This window comes from Palaemon carinicauda, chromosome 16 (assembly GCF_036898095.1).
Source record: "Palaemon carinicauda isolate YSFRI2023 chromosome 16, ASM3689809v2, whole genome shotgun sequence".
NCBI classification, from domain to species: Eukaryota; Metazoa; Arthropoda; class Malacostraca; order Decapoda; family Palaemonidae; genus Palaemon; species Palaemon carinicauda.
In genome coordinates, this window is record NC_090740.1 from 17,994,398 (window position 1) to 18,009,350 (window position 14,953).

Below are 14,953 nucleotides of genomic sequence, written 5' to 3' on the forward strand. Positions count from 1 at the left end.
TTAAAAGAATCATTTCATTAGAATTTTATGCTTGCACTATTGTACTTTGCATGGACGATTATTTCTGTAAATTTGTAGTTTTCAATATTAAACTTACCCGATAATCATGTAGCTGTCAACTCCGTTGCCCGACAGAATTCTACGGGAGGGATACGCCAGCTATCACTATACTAGAAGGGGGTGTACTCACCAGCGCCACCTGTGGCCAGGTACTACAGTACTTCTTGTTGACACCTCCTCAATTTTTCCTCTGTCGTGCTTCCGGCAAGACGTTCTGGGATACGCTTATGATCTTGGAGTATTTTCACGGCTTTTGGTGAAGTATTTCTCTCAGATTTCGGCTGTCGCTTTACTGGAAAACTTCTATATTAGCTTAGATAGCTATTATTTAGTTCTGATTAATGGTTAACGATCTTTTTGCTTGATTTGGAATCCCCACTTGGCTAACTCTTTGATTCAAGATGTCTGACATTTCACAAGCCCCACCCCATAGACGATGTAGGTCTTGTAATAGGCGTATTCCGAAGGCCTCGGTAGATCCTCACACCGCTTGTTCTGACTGTAGGGAAAGACCCTGTCAGTTGGAAGATCGATGTGAGGAATGCGCCGGACTTTCGGAACTTGAATTTGTCCGATTTCTTAAATATTCAACCAAGTTAGAGAGAGAGAGAGTTAGGAGGAGTTCTTCTCGCTCTTCACTTTTTTCCTCACCTCATGATCCCCTACCTTTTCCTCCCCCTGTAGTGGCTACCCCCGAACCTACTATTTGCCCTCAACCTGATATGTCTGTTGTTTTGCGTGCCATTCAGGCTTTAGGTGACAAAGTGGAATCGGTGGTTAGTGATCATAAGTCTCTTATGGCCGAAGTCAAGGAACTTAAGGTCAAGAGTGCAGTGGGGGGTAATAGTGCCAGTGCTGTGACAAGTGCTAGTGTCAGTGCAGTGCCAAGTGCTAGTGTCAGTGTCAGTGTGGTGCGTGAGGGTACTTCTGTGCGTGCCAGTCGTCCTCCCAGTCCGGGACCTCTTGCAAGCTCCCAAGCCCAGGGGAGAAGCAATGTCGAAGGGCAAAAGGGTTCGGCAGGCCTTGATCGGCGCACAGAAGTATCCTCGGTGGTTGCGGGCGTGTCTTCCAGAGACCGTCACTCCCACCCGCAGACGATTGAGCCCGTCTTTTACTCGTCTGCTGAAGAATTGTCAGGGAGAAAACGTTGGACTCAGGTCTCAAGACCTATCAAACGCAAAGTCCAGACCTCAAGAGCTCTACAACCTGGCTGCAGTCATTGGATCAGCTCTGACTCGCCGCAGTCATCAGTTGACTGCACACCTCCTAAGAGGAGTAAGGTGCTGCCGCAACAGATCTCTTCTGTTAAGGCTTTGCCTCAGCAGACCTTAGTGTCTGCCGACCCCAAGTTGACTCTACTGCAGTCCATGCAGTCACAACTTGCGGTCTTAATGCGTGAGTGTCAGGCTGAGAAGGTTACACCTCCTCCTGCGATCGCTCCGCCTAACCGCAGTCTTGTCTGCCAGGCGTACGATGTTGAGGCTCCTCAGGATACCTTACCACGTACTGAGTTGCCAGTTTCCAGCGGTGTGCAGCTTCCTCCGCCTTCCTTAAGGCAACCTCAGCAATGGGAACAGGAAGCTTATACCTTACTTCCTCCGCTTCCACTTGCGGTTCCACCAGTGAGGCAACACTCTCTTGAGGTACAACAACCTCTCCCATCCATGAGGCAGACACCTCAGCTCTCGCTGCAGCGACCCCAACCCTCCTCAAGGCGAGAGCCTCAACACCTTAGCCTTGCGCCTCAGGAACCTCAACTCGCGAGACAAGAACTGCGTTCTGCGCAGCCACTACCTCAACTCTCGCAGCTCACACCTCAGGAACCTCAACTCGTTCCTCAGGAACCTGCTACTGCGCATCCGCTCACCTTACAGCAAGCGCAACTCTTGAGTCAAGACACTCATGCCAGGAGTCAGCCTCCTCAACCCATGCGCCTTCCTTCTGCTACTCCTTTTGACCAGCCTTTGCAGCCTGAACCTCAGGTTTTGCCTCAGCAACAGAGACTTGAGGATGAAACCACAAGCGTTTTTGCTCCCGCTCGTGCAGATTCTGCTGTTCAGCATACCTTACCTCTCACTTCGCTACACTCTGGTGATGAGGTTTCTGATGATGAGGCTGCACACCTGGATCCCTCATCAGACGTGGAAGATTCCAAGTCTTCTCCTCCTCCTATTGACTTTCGTAAGGTCCTGGCTCTTTTCAGAGAGGTATACCCAGACCATTTTGTCTCTGCTACCCCCCGCTCTCCGCCATCTGAGTTTTCGCTGGGCATGCAGCCAGCCAAGTCAACTTATACTAAGCTCGTCTTTGCAAGGTCCTCTAAGAGAGCTCTAAGAATTTTAGGGGAGTGGTTGCAGTCTAAGCAGCAACTAGGAAAGACTTCCTTTATGTTCCCACCGACTAAGCTCACTTCTAAAGCGGGCGTTTGGTATGCCACAGGAGAGGAACCAGGCTTGGGAGTACCTGCCTCTGCCCAGGCTGACTTCTCAAGTTTGGTAGACTCGCCTCGTAGAACAGCAATGAGGCGCTCTAAGGTTTGCTGGACCTTCTCCGATCTAGATCACTTCCTAAAGGGTGTATTTAGAGCCTTTGAGATGTTCAATTTCCTAGACTGGTGCCTGGGGGCCCTTAGCAAGAAGACCTCCCCTGCGGACAAGGAATCAGCCATGCTCTTAATGTCCTGCATGGATAAAGCTATTAGGGATGGATCTGGCGAGCTTGCTTCAATGTTTGTGTCAGGAGTGCTTAAGAAAAGGGAGCAGCTTTGTTCCTTCCTTTCTTCCAGCATCACACCTTGTCAAAGGTCTCAACTCCTTTTCGCTCCGCTCTCAAAGTTCTTGTTTCCCGAAGAGCTTGTTAAGGACTTGTCTGCGGCCCTGATCCAAAAGGACACCCATGATCTTGTGGCCTCTTCAGCTCGTAAGACTAAGGTTGCTCCCTCAGTCCCCAGGACTTATCGCACCCCAGTGGCTGATACTCCTGCTACGAGGTTTATTCCGCCCTTTCGTGGTAGAGCCCCCAGCCGAGGAAGCTCCCGTCCAGACTCTTCCAGGAGCAAGTCTAGGAAAGGTTCCAAGGCTTCAAAAAGCAAACACTGACTCTCCTCCTCTCCAGACAGCAGTAGGAGCCAGACTCAAGATCTTCTGGCAAGCCTGGGAAAAGAGAGGTGCAGACGCCCAGTCTGTCAGTTGGCTGAGGGAGGGTTACAGGATACCATTCTGCCGCAAACCCCCTCTGACCACTTCTCCCATCAACCTCTCTCCCAACTACAAGGAAAAGGACAAGAGGCTAGCGTTGCACCAGGAGGTGTCGCTCCTGTTACAGAAGAAGGCAGTGGTTATAGTCCGGGACCATCAATCCCCGGGCTTCTACAACCGTCTCTTTCTGGTGGCCAAGAAGACAGGAGGTTGGAGACCGGTGTTGGACGTCAGCGCGCTCAATGCTTATGTCACCAAGCAGACGTTCACTATGGAGACGACGAAGTCGGTCCTAGCAGCGGTCAGGCAGGAGGACTGGATGGTTTCGTTGGATCTGAAAGATGCTTACTTTCACGTTCCTATTCATCCAGACTCCCAACCTTTCCTGAGATTCGTTTTTGGAAAGGTTGTCTACCAATTCCAAGCCCTGTGTTTTGGCCTAAGCACAGCTCCTATGGTGTTTACGCATCTGATGAGGAATATAGCAAAATTCCTCCACTTATCGGACATCAGAGCCTCCCTTTATTTAGACGACTGGCTGTTGAGATCCTCCACGAGTCGTCGCTGTCTGGAGAGTCTCAACTGGACTTTGGACTTGATCAAAGAACTGGGTCTGTTAGTCAATTTAGAAAAGTCCCAGCTCATTCCCTCCCAATCCATTGTGTACCTGGGAATGGAGATTCGGAGTCAGGATTTTCGGGCTTTTCCATCGGCCCCAAGGATAAGCCAAGCCCTAGATTGCATCCTGAGCATGCTGAAGAGGAGCAGTTGCTCGGTGAGACAGTGGATGAGTCTCACAGGGACCCTTTCATCGTTGGCCCTGTTCGTCGAGCTAGGGAGACTCCACCTCCGCCCTCTCCAATTCCATCTAGCAGCTCATTGGGACAAGGGTTTGACGCTCGAAGCAGTCTCTATCCCGGTCACCAAAGAGATGAAGACCACTCTCTTGTGGTGGAAGACCAATCTCCTTCTCAGGGAGGGCCTATCGCTGGCGGTTCAGACCCCCAATCTTCATCTCTTCTCGGATGCATCGGACTCGGGCTGGGGCGCGACCTTGAACGGACAGGAGTGCTCGGGAACGTGGAACGAGGAACAGGAAACGCTCCACATCAACTGCAAGGAGCTACTAGCAGTTCATTTAGCCCTATTGAACTTCAAGTCCCTCCTGCTAGGCAAGGTGGTGGAGGTGAACTCCGACAACACCACAGCCTTGGCTTACATCTCCAAGCAAGGAGGGACCCATTCGAGGAGCCTATACGAGATAGCAAGGGACCTCCTCATTTGGTCAAGAAGTCTAAACCTCACCCTAGTTACGAGGTTCATTCAGGGCAACATGAACGTCTCAGCAGATCGCCTAAGCAGAAGGGATCAGGTCATCCCCACGGAATGGACCCTCCACAAGAGCGTGTGCAACAGACTTTGGACCTTGTGGGGTCAGCCGACAATAGATCTTTTTGCCACCTCCATGACCAAGAGACTTCCTTTGTACTGTTCCCCAGTTCCAGACCCAGCAGCAGTTCATGTGGATGCTTTTCTGCTGAATTGGTCCCATCTCGACCTTTACGCATTCCCACCGTTCAAGATCATAAACAAAGTCCTTCAGAAGTTCATCTCGCACGAAGGGACACGGCTGACGCTGGTTGCTCCCCTTTGGCCTGCAAGAGAATGGTTCACAGAGGTACTACAATGGCTGGTCGACGTCCCCAGGACTCTCCCTCTAAGAGTGGACCTTCTACGTCAACCTCACGTAGACAGGTTGCACCCAAACCTCCACGCTCTTCGGCTGACTGCCTTCAGACTGTCGAAAGATTCGCTAGAGCTAGAGGCTTTTCGAAGGAGGCAGCCAGTGCGATTGCCAGAGCAAGGAGGGTATCCACTCGTAGAGTCTACCAATCCAAGTGGGAAGTCTTCCGGAGCTGGTGTAGAGCCAATGCAGTTTCCTCTACCAATACCTCTGTAACCCAAATAGCTGACTTCCTTTTACATCTAAGGAATGAGAGATCCCTTTCAGCTCCTACGATTAAAGGGTACAGGAGTATGTTGGCTTCAGTTCTCCGCCACAGAGGTTTGGACCTTTCTTCCAACAAGGACCTTTAAGACATCCTTAAGTCTTTTGACACTTCTAAAGAACGTCGTCTACCCACTCCAGGCTGGAATCTAGACGTAGTCTTAAGGTTCCTTATGTCACTTAGGTTCGAACCTCTTCAGTCAGCTTCCTTCAAGGACCTTACCCTCAAGACTCTTTTTCTCGTCTGCCTTGCAACAGCTAAAAGAGTCAGTGAGGTTCATGCCTTCAGCAAGAACATTGGGTTCACATCCGAATCTGCAACATGTTCTTTACAGCTCGGATTCTTAGCTAAGAATGAACTTCCTTCACGTCCTTGGCCTAGATCGTTTGAAATTCCTAGCCTCTCCAACATGGTAGGTAACGAGCTAGAAAGAGTTCTTTGCCCTGTCAGAGCTCTGAAATTTTATCTTAATAGGTCAAAACCTATTCGAGGACAGTCAGAAGCCTTATGGTGTGCAATCAAGAAACCTTCGAGGCCCATGTCCAAAAACGGGGTTTCGTATTATATAAGGCTTCTGATTAGAGAAGCCCATTCTCACTTGAAGGAGGAAGACCTTGCTTTGCTGAAGGTAAGGACCCACGAAGTGAGAGCCGTAGCTACTTTGATGGCCTTTAATAAAAACCGTTCTCTGCAGAGCATAATGGATGCAACTTATTGGAGGAGCAAGTCAGTGTTTGCATCATTTTATCTTAAAGATGTCCAGTCTCTTTACGAGAACTGCTACACCCTGGGACCATTCGTAGCAGCGAGTGCAGTAGTAGGTGAGGGCTCAGCCACTACATTCCCTTAATCCCATAACCTTTTTTAACCTTTCTCTTGAATGCTTTTATTGTTGTTTTTATGGTTGTTACGGTAGGCTAAGAAGCCTTCCGCATCCTTTTGATTTGGCGGGTGGTCAATTCATTCTTGAGAAGCGCCTGGGTTAGAGGTTGTGTAGAGGTCCTTTAGTAGGGGTTGCAGCCCTATATACTTTAGCACCTTAGAGTTGATTCAGCCTCCTAAGAGGAACGCTGCGCTCAGTAAGGAAGACGAACTTAATAAAGGCAGAGTAACGGTTCAAGTCGACTTCCTTACTAGGTACTTATTATTTCATTGTTATTTTGAGATAACTGATTATATGAAATACGGGATACTTAGCTATCCTTTAGTCTTGTACACTGGTTTTCACCAACCCCCCTGGGTGTGAATCAGCTACATGATTATCGGGTAAGTTTAATATTGAAAAATGTTATTTTTATTAGTAAAATAAATTTTTGAATATACTTACCCGATAATCATGATTTAATTGACCCTCCCTTCCTCCCCATAGAGAACCAGTGGACCGAGGAAAAATTGAGGAGGTGTCAACAAGAAGTACTGTAGTACCTGGCCACAGGTGGCGCTGGTGAGTACACCCCCTTCTAGTATAGTGATAGCTGGCGTATCCCTCCCGTAGAATTCTGTCGGGCAACGGAGTTGACAGCTACATGATTATCGGGTAAGTATATTCAAAAATTTATTTTACTAATAAAAATAACATTTTTCAATATTTAACTTAGCCGGTGATTATATAAGCTGCAGCTCTGCTGCTCGACAGAAAACTCTACGTTAAAAATCCGCCAGCGATCGCTATGCAGGTAGGGGGTGTACTTCAACAGCGCCATCTGTCGTGCAGGTACTCAGTACTCATTGTAAACAAAGAACTCAATTTTCTCTCTGTCGTGCTACCGGCAAGACCTACTAATTCGCTGTTGCTAACTGGATTGGTTTTCACAACTATTTGGTGAAGTACACGTTTCTAGTTTTGAGCTTTCGCTGTGCAGGCTTTCTCTTCAATAAATCCTTGCATTCTTTTTTTGATATCGGATTATTTGTTGATGACTTTGGATAGTTTTTGAATTCCCCTTTGACCAATTCAAAATGGCTGACCTTTCTCAAGTCCCTAAATTCAGGAAGTGTAATGCTAGGGACTGTTCAAGGCGTCTTCCGAAGGCCTCTATCGATCCTCACACCGTTTGTTCCAATTGTCGAGATAAAACCTGTCAATTGGAAGATCGATGTGAGGAATGCGTTGGGCTTTCGGAATTCGATTTTATCGAATTCCAGAAATATACACGTAGGCTAGAGAGAGATAGAGTCAGGAGAAGTTCATCTCGTTCCGTTGATTTTTCCTCTCCTCATGCCCCACAACCTATTCCTTCCTCTGTAGTGGTTGCTCCTAATCCCCCTTCTGGCACTCAGGAACCTTCGATGGCAGATATGATGCGTGCCATCCAAGCTCTGGGTGAGAGAGTTGAGTTCTTGGCTAGTGACCGTAACCAGCTCATGGCGGACGTCAAAGAGCTGAAGTGTAAGAGTGCAGTGGGAAGTGATAAAGTGAGTGATAGTGTTGTGGATAGTGTTGCGCTTGAGGGTTCGTCTGTTCGTGCCTGTCGTCCTCCTAGTCCGGGACCTCTTGCAAGCTCCCAAGTCCAGGGGAGAAGCAATGTCGTACGACCAAAGGGTTCGAGAGGCTTTAATCAGCGAACAGACGTTCCCTCCGTGGTTTCGGGCGTAACTACCCAAGATCGCCCCACCCACACAGAGACGAGAGAGCCCATTTATTCCTCGTCTGCGGAAGAGGTTTCTCGTAAGAAACCATGGACCAAGGTCTCACGACCTCTTAAGCGCAAGTCGGTCCCTTCCGCGCAAGTCCAACGGCCCAGTTGTAGCCACTGGGTCAGTTCGGACTCGCTGCAGTCTTCCGATGACTGCTCACCTCCTAAGAGAGGCAAAGCGGTACCGCCTCAGGCAGTCACACCGTCTGTCGCCGCACCTGCTCCTGCAGACCCTAAGTGGTCTTTGCTGCAGACCATGCAGTACCAATTAACGTCTCTGATGCAGGACTTTCGTGCGGAGAAGGTTGCTGCTGCACCAACCTCTTGCCTACAACCAACCACGGTTGTGCGTCCTGTGGACGCTGAGGCGACCTTCTTGCGCACTCCAGCTGAGAGAGTCCCGCCACCCATGCGTTCCAATGTACCCTGCCAGCCGCATGTTGACGTTCAGCGACGCACGGAACCTTCCGTTGACGTTCGCGAGGTACAACAACCGTCAAAGTTGTTTTGTTTTGACGCGGTGCGTCAACCTCCGCAACCCAGTGTGGTTGCCTCTGCTCGCCCACATCAGACTAGACAGTCTGGAGTAGACGCTGTGCGTCCCCGCGCTGCTATGGTTGTTGCCAGCTCACAGACTGGGCAACAGTTCCATGACGTTGCGTCCGGTTCAGTCACGCGTGCACCCGTGCGACCGGACTCAGCTGACCAGCCGATACCTACTCCTTTGCCGCTTCCTCCTCAATTCTCGGATGATGGACTCTCTGATGATGACGATGCGGCACACGTTGATGAACCACATTCGGACCTTGACGAGCCCAAGTCCACGCAACCCTCTTTGGACTTTAGAAAAGTTCTTGCTCTGTTCAAAGAGATGTATCCGGACCAGTTTGTGTCTGTGGCTCCACGCTCTCCTCCGTCAGAGTTTGCTTTAGGTACGCAGTCATCCTCGCCTGCCTTTACGAAACTCGTCCTCGCACGCTCGTCCAAGAGAGCTTTACGAGTTTTAGGAGAGTGGATGCAATCCAAAAAGAGTCTAGGGAAGACAGCCTTTACGTTTCCCCCTGCTAAACTCTCTTCCAGATCGAGCGTCTGGTATGCCACGGGGGAAGTTCTCGGCTTGGGAGTTCCTGCCTCTGCCCAGGGCGACTTCTCAAGTCTTGTAGACTCTCCCCGCAGGCTAGCCATGAGACGCTCTAAGATATGCTGGTCACCTTCGGACCTAGACCATCTGTTGAAAGGAGTATTTAGAGCCTTCGAGGTCTTCAACTTTTTGGACTGGTGTCTGGGAGCTTTGAGCAGGAAGATCTCCCCGACTGAGAAGGAATCTTCCTTGCTCATCATGTCCTGCATGGACAAGGCCATACGTGACGGATCTAGTGAGCTTGCTGCATCGTTCGTATCCGGGGTCCTCAAGAAGCGTGAGAACCTTTGCTCTTTCCTGTCAGCTGGAGTGACACCGTGTCAAAGATCAGAACTTCTGTTTGCTCCTCTCTCTAAGTGCCTTTTTCCAGAGGACTTGATTAAGGAGATTGCTGCTTCTTTGATTCAGAAGGACACCCATGACCTGGTTGCGTCCTCTGCCCGCAAAGCCACCCCTTTGCCTACCTTGTCAAGACCAAGGATGGACACTCCAGCGTCCAGATTTATTCCGCCCTTTCGTGGCAGAGCCTCCAGCAGAGGAGGTGCTCGTGCCGAAGGGAGACGTGGGAAGAAGAAAGGAACCAAGTCCTTTAAAGGCAGAGTCTGACTGCCACCTTCTTCAGACAGCAGTGGGAGCCAGACTCAAGAACTTCTGGCAGACCTGGGAGAAGAGAGGCGCAGATGCACAATCTGTGAAGTTGCTCAGAGAGGGGTACAAGATCCCGTTTGTACGAAAACCCCCTCTAGCAACGTCTCCCATCGATCTCTCTCCCAGGTACAGAGAGGAAGACAAGAGACGAGCATTGAAACAGGAGGTGTCTCTCTTGCTAGAAAAGGGAGCGGTAGTCAAAGTCCTGGACCATCAAACCCCGGGCTTCTACAACCGTCTCTTCTTAGTGGTAAAGAAGACAGGAGGGTGGAGGCCGGTGCTAGACGTCAGTGCGCTGAATGTCTTTGTCACAAAGCAGACGTTCGCCATGGAGACCACAAAGTCCGTTCTAGCAGCGGTCAGAAAGGAAGACTGGATGGTCTCTTTAGACCTAAGGGACGCATACTTTCACGTCCCCATCCACTCAGACTCCCAACCTTTTCTGAGATTCGTTTACGAAAAGGTTGTCTACCAGTTTCAAGCCCTGTGCTTTGGCCTAAGCACAGCTCCTCTTGTGTTTACGAGGCTGATGAGGAATATAGCCAAATTCCTTCATTTAGCGGACATCAGAGCCTCCCTCTATTTGGACGACTGGCTTCTAAGAGCTTCTTCCAGTCGTCGCTGTCTGAATGATCTAAAGTGGACTCTAGATCTGACCAAGGAATTGGGTCTCCTGGTCAATATGGAAAAGTCTCAACTGGTCCCATCCCAAACTATTGTGTATTTAGGGATGGAGATTCACAGTCAAGCTTTTCGGGCTTTTCCGTCGGCCCCCAGAACAAGTCAAGCCCAGTTATGCATCCAGAACATGCTGAAGAAGGAACGATGTTCAGTCAGGCAGTGGATGAGTCTGATAGGGACACTATCATCCCTGGAACAGTTCGTATCGTTAGGAAGACTACACCTCCGTCCTCTTCAATATCACCTAGCTGTTTACTGGATAAAGGACAAGACGCTAGAAGCGGTCTCGATCCCCATTTCCGAGAAGATGAAGTCTTCCCTGACTTGGTGGAAGGACAGTATCAGCCTCAGAGAGGGTCTGCCCCTGGCTGTTCAGACTCCCAACCACGTTCTCTTCTCGGACGCATCGGACACGGGCTGGGGCGCGACATTAGACGGTCGGGAATGCTCGGGAACTTGGAACTCGAGTCAAAGAACAATGCATATCAACTGCAAGGAGCTACTGGCAGTTCATCTGGCCTTGAAAAGCTTCAAGTCTCTCCTTCAAGGCAAAGTGGTGGAGGTGAACTCGGACAACACCACGGCTTTGGCGTACATCTCCAAGCAAGGAGGGACCCACTCTATGACGTTGTACGAGATCGCAAGGGACCTCCTCACCTGGTCAAAAGATCTAAACATTTCTCTAGTAACGAGGTTCATCCAAGGCAACTTGAATGTCATGGCAGATTGCCTCAGTCGGAAGGGACAAATCATTCCAACAGAATGGACCCTACACAAGGATGTGTGCAAGAGACTGTGGGCCACATGGGGCCAGCCTACCATAGATCTCTTCGCAACCTCGATGACCAAGAGGCTCCCAATATATTGCTCACCAATCCCGGACCCAGCAGCAGTTCATATAGATGCCTTTCTACTAGATTGGTCACATCTAGACCTATATGCATTCCCCCCGTTCAAGATTGTCAACAAGGTACTGCAGAAGTTCGCCTCTCACGAAGGGACAAGGTTGACGTTAGTTGCTCCCCTCTGGCCCGTGAGAGAATGGTTCACCGAGGTACTTCGATGGCTAGTGGACGTTCCCAGAACTCTTCCTCTAAGGGTGGACCTTCTAAGTCAGCCACACGTAAAGAAGGTACACCAAGGCCTCCACGCTCTTCGTCTCACTGCCTTCAGACTATCGAAAGACTCTCGAGAGCTAGAGGCTTTTCGAAGGAGGCAGCCAGGGCGATTGCTAGAGCAAGGAGGACATCCACTCTTAGAGTCTACCAATCGAAGTGGGAAGTCTTCCGAAACTGGTGCAAGTCAGTATCAGTATCCTCGACCAGTACCTCTGTAACTCAAATAGCTGACTTCCTTTTATACCTGAGGAAAGAAAGATCTCTTTCAGCTCCCACTATCAAGGGTTACAGAAGCATGTTGGCATCAGTCTTCCGTCACAGAGGCTTAGATCTTTCCAACAACAAAGATCTACAGGACCTCCTTAAGTCTTTTGAGACCACGAAGGAGCGTCGTTTGGCTACACCTGGTTGGAATTTAGACGTGGTACTAAGATTCCTCATGTCAGAAAGGTTCGAGCCCCTACAATCAGCCTCCTTTAAAGATCTCACTTTAAAGACTCTTTTCCTGGTTTGCTTAGCCACAGCTAAAAGAGTCAGTGAGATTCACGCCTTCAGCAGGAACATGGGATTTTCATCTGAAACGGCTACATGTTCTTTACAACTTGGTTTTCTAGCCAAAAACGAGCTACCTTCTCGTCCTTGGCCGAAATCGTTCGATATTCCAAGCCTATCAAATATGGTTGGAAATGAACTAGAAAGAGTCTTATGCCCTGTTAGAGCTCTTAAGTTCTATTTAAGACGAACTAAACCTTTACGAGGACAGTCAGAAGCTTTATGGTGTTCTGTTAAGAAACCATCTTTGCCTATGTCAAAGAATGCTTTATCCTATTTCATCAGACTGTTAATACGAGAAGCTCATTCCCATCTGAATGAGGAAGACCAAGTTTTGCTGAAGGTAAGGACACATGAAGTTAGAGCTGTCGCAACTTCAGTGGCCTTTAAACAAAATAGATCTCTGCGAAGTATAATGGACGCAACCTATGGGAGAAGCAAGTCAGTGTTCGCGTCTTTTTATCTTAAACATGTCCAGTCTCTTTACGAGAACTGCTACACCCTGGGACCATTCGTAGCAGCGAGTGCAGATATGGGTGAGGGCTCAACCACTACATTCCCCTAATTCCATAACCTTTTTAATCTTTCTCTTGAAATGTTTTTATTGTTGTTTTTGGGTTGTCCGGAAGGCTAAGAAGCCTTTCGCATCCTGGTTGATTTGGCGGGTGGTCAAATTCTTTTCTTGAGAAGCGCCTAGATTAGAGGTTTTGATGAGGTCCTGTAGTATGGGTTGCAACCCTTGATACTTCAGCTCCTAGGGGTCGCTCAGCATCCTAAGAGGATCGCGAGGCTCCGTAAGGAAGACGTACTTAAAAAGGCAGAGTAATTGTTCAAGTCGACTTCCTTACCAGGTACTTATTTATTTTATGTTTGTTATTTTGATAACTGCTAAAATGAAATAAAAATCCTTAGCTCATAATAATGTAAACATTTATTGCTGGTCTCTACCCACCCCCCTGGGTGTGAATCAGCTTATATAATCACCGGCTAAGTTAAATATTGAAAAATGTTATTTTGATAATAAAATAAATTTTTGAATATACTTACCCGGTGATTATATATTAAAGGACCCTCCCTTCCTCCCCAATAGAGACGCAGTGGACCGAGGAGAAAATTGAGTTCTTTGTTTACAATGAGTACTGAGTACCTGCACGACAGATGGCGCTGTTGAAGTACACCCCCTACCTGCATAGCGATCGCTGGCGGATTTTTAACGTAGAGTTTTCTGTCGAGCAGCAGAGCTGCAGCTTATATAATCACCGGGTAAGTATATTCAAAAATTTATTTTATTATCAAAATAACATTTTTTATAAGTTGATAGGTGGTACGTACTTTTCATGTTTATTATGTGTATAGTGAGCATGTGTCTTTATAGGGATAAAATTCAACCCACTTAAAAAAATTTCCTTGTGTCAGGTCTCTTTAAACCTATTGATGAAGTAAGGTGGCATATTACTTCCTCATTAGCATTGCCACATAAAGTTAGCACTTCCCCAAGATCTTCTTGTAACCAAGTCAGTAGGAACTTGAGGAATTTGTGGAAGTCCTGCTGTTTGCAGACCAAGAAATAATGATGATCACCAGCCAAATGCTTCAGGTTTTGCAGTGACAGGGCTTTGTTTGCCCCCTTTTTTTTTATTGTCATAAAGGATTCTCCCAGTTCACTGGTAAACTTACCACTGTACATGCCCTGCGAATTTACATTAAAGTAAGTACCTCGAGTAAAATACTTCCCTCGAGGAACCACATAATTGAGGCTCTGTATCACAGAATTTCCAAGGTTAATCAGGTCAGGCAGTATTATTTTTATACAATTCCTGCATCTCTAAGATGGCTGATTACAGTATATGCCCTTTGACCTTCAAAGCCCTGGCTGCCAATTTTTGCCTTAAAGGAATTTCCCAGTGCACTGGTAAACTTACAACTGTACATCGTCTTTGGATTTACATAAAAGTAAGAACCTCTAAAAGAAACCACATATTTGAGGCTCTATCTTTCCAAAGTAGGTCAGGTGTTGAGTGTTTTATAAGACCTGCACCCATAAGATGGCCGATTCTATGCCCATTAACATTGCTAAAGAGTAATGCATCTTACATTTCAAAGTCCAAGAATAAGTTTAAGTTGACAGATTTCCTGTGCAGTATATGGTGTTTCCAACAGTTGTTCTCAAAAGCCTTTCCAATTCCTGTTGCATCAAATCTTTAAAATACTATGGCCAAACCTTTCTTTAGAATTCGTTAGTTGGTGAACTTGTAAAGAAGAATGGTAAATCAAATTGGTAAAAGGATACAAAAAACTTAAAAGACAATTATAAACATTTTTAATGAAGGTTTCATTTTGGAATGTGAATCTGCAAAAGTAGTTACATAAATACCAATGAAACTCCAAATAATTGAATAATTTCTGTGTGTGACAATACTAGATCAATGAACTTTGAAACAGGTGAAAGTTACAAAAATATTTTTAATTCCATAAACCTTCCTTGATGTCCATGTAGCTTCTTCTCCCAAAGCTTGGTTTATTTGACCTTTACTCATAAAATTTTAAATATTTTTAAATTTTACCATTTTTTTTCCCTTCAATAAAGACATGCCTTTAGTAAAGGAAGGAACAATCTAGCAGTAAGTCGTAACTGACATGCCAGTCTCTCTTCAGTCGTGCGGTACTGATTAAACCTCTCCAGATTGTTTGCTTATTACTGTGCATTAAGATGCCTTCCCTTATTTTCTTAGCAATTACTGTGTTGAACTTTCACAGGTATTGTTTCCGGAATTTCATCATCCATATTCCATTGTTATATTGTCAGGGGCAATACTGTGATTTAAGTAACCAATGTAAAAAGTGCATTTCCTTCTTGACATCCTTAGCTTCCTTTTTTAAAGTTCAGAAGTCCAGTTAATCCTCTTTTATA